Below are 2,613 nucleotides of genomic sequence, written 5' to 3' on the forward strand. Positions count from 1 at the left end.
ATGAGAACCTTTTTCCACGTATGGAGTCAGCTATTACGAGGGGGCATAGCTTTAAATTAAGGGGTGGTAGGTATAGGACAGATGTTAGGGGTAGATTCTTTACTCAGCGAGTCGTGAGTTCATGGAATGCCCTGCCAGTAGCAATGGTGGACTCTCCCTCTTTATGGGCATTTAAGCGGGCATTGGATAGGCATATGGAGGATAGTGGGCTAGTGTAGGTTAGGTGGGCTTGGATCGGCGCAACATCGAGGGCCGAAGGGCCTGTACTGCGCTGTATTTTTCTATGTTCTATGTTCTATGTTCTATATGTTCTGCAATAGCCTTTATTGATCAGTGTATTGAGTATAGGAGTTGGGAGGTCATGCTACAACTGTGCAGGACATTGGTTAGGCCACTATTGGAATACTCTGTGCAATTCTGGTCTCCCTCCTATAGGGAGGATGTTGTGAAACTTGGAAGGGTTCAGAAGAGATTTGCAAGGATGCTGGAGAGTTTGAGCTACAGAGAGAGGCTGAATAGACTGGGGATATTTTCCCTGGAACATCGTAGGTTGAGGGGTGACCTTATTGAGGTTTATAAAATCATGAGGGGCATGGATGGGGTAAATAGGCAAGGTCTTTTTTCTAAGTTGGGTGAGTCCAAAACTAGAGGGCATAGGTTTAAGGTGAAAGGTGAAAAATTTAAAAGGGACCTGAGGGGCAACTGTTTCACACAGAGGGTGGTGTGTGTATGGAATGAGCTGCCAGAGGAAGTGGTGGAGGCTGGTACAATTACAACATTTAAAAGGCACCTGGATGGGTAAATGAATAGGAAAGGTTTACAGGGATATGGGTCAAGTTCTTGGCAAATGGGACTAGATTAATTTAGGATATGTGGTCGGCATGGATGATTTGGACTGAAGAACCTGTTTCTGTGCTGTACAGCTCCATGACTCTATGATTCTATGAAACCAAAGAAGATTGGAGATAATTGAGATTTGAAGCAGAATTCCGACAGGAAGTCTGGAAGAATTACAGCTTGTGTGGAGTTTGGGAGGCTCCTAAGGGAAGTGCTGGAGAAGACTAGTCCAAGAAAGGGTTTCAGTCATGATAGCCGTTAATTAAGGGCAATGTTGCAGAGATGAATTAAGACGTTTTGGTGATATATAGGATATGCAGTGTTAAGCTCATTTTGCACTCAAATGACATTTTAAATATATGATTCTTTTTTGAATTCATTCATGGGTTATGGGCATCGTTGCTTGGGCCCAGTATTTATAATCCGTCTCTAGTTGCCCCTTGAGAAGGTGGGGGTGAGCTGCCTTCTTGAACCACTGCAGTCCATGTGCTGTGGGTTGATCCACAATGCCCCGAGGGAGGGAATTCCAGGATTTTCACCCAGCGACAGTGAAGGAATGACGATATATTTCCAAGTCGGGATGGTGGGTGGCTCGGAGGGGAACTTGCAGGTGGTGGTGTTCCCATGCGTCTGCTGGCCTTGTCCTTCCAGATGGAAGTCGCTGTGGGTTTAGAGATTCATGCTGAGAAACAACCAAGGAGACAGAATCAAAACTGTAGCATTGTTGGCCTTATCTCCAAAACATTGTCTGCCATGTTGCTTCTGAGTGGAGGTGTGAGATTAAAGAATTAACACAATGGAGCCATTCTAACAGTGGGCAAAGGAATTGCACTTATTCTGATAGAAATCAATGTCATACTTTGGGAATGAATATGCTAGTATATGGAACGGGAAGAAACTCAAAGTTAGGAGAATATGAGCTTGTTAAGAAATATGAGAACTCGTACTTTGAATACAATAATTTGAGATATGGGATAGTGGATAGTTTAGTGAGGATAATGGTAATAGTGGAGCCAAATGGATTCAGAACAGGAAGCAGGCAATAGTGTTTAGAACAAAATTAAAAATCACACAACACCAGGTTATAGTCCAACAGGTTTAATTGGAAGCACACTAGCTTTCGGAGCGACGCTCCTTCATCAGGTAATCTCCGAATCGTGTTTAGAACAGTTGCAGTTGTGTAGAGGTGAGTTAGTCATATCATATCAATTCAAGGAAATTCTAGAGGCTAAGTAGAGGTGAGATCAGACAGTAATGTCAGAAAAGTGAAAATTATTACATAGACCGGGAATGTCAGATAGTAATTTTCTAATGAGGTTTAGATGATTGAGAGCAAATGCAGTGGGGTCAGAGAAAAAGTTACAAATTGAGAAAATAACTCAAGAACTTGTGTAAAGGGATCTGGATGCTACTAAAGCAGTAGATGTGATCCAGCCAAATAGATAGTGAAGAAGATTGGATCTTGAGACATGACAACTGTCTTGTCTACAATTAAGGAAGAGTAACTTAATTTCATTACCTGTATCATAGAATCATAGAGGTCTGTCGTGCAGAGAAAGGCTCTTCAGTCACTGGATATGAGCATTGCTGGCTGGGTCAGCATTTATTGTCCATGCCTAGTTACCCCTTGAGAAGGTGGGGGTGAGCTGCCTTCTTGAACCGCTGCAGTCCATGTACTGGAGGTGGACAATGCTGTTAGGGAGGGAGTTGCAGGATTTTGACCCAGTGACACTGAAGGAAAGACCAGGTACCTGCTCAGATTTTCACACCGGGAAC

The sequence above is a fragment of the Chiloscyllium plagiosum genome, chromosome 10 (genome assembly GCF_004010195.1).
Source record: "Chiloscyllium plagiosum isolate BGI_BamShark_2017 chromosome 10, ASM401019v2, whole genome shotgun sequence".
In the NCBI taxonomy this organism is placed as follows: domain Eukaryota; kingdom Metazoa; phylum Chordata; class Chondrichthyes; order Orectolobiformes; family Hemiscylliidae; genus Chiloscyllium; species Chiloscyllium plagiosum.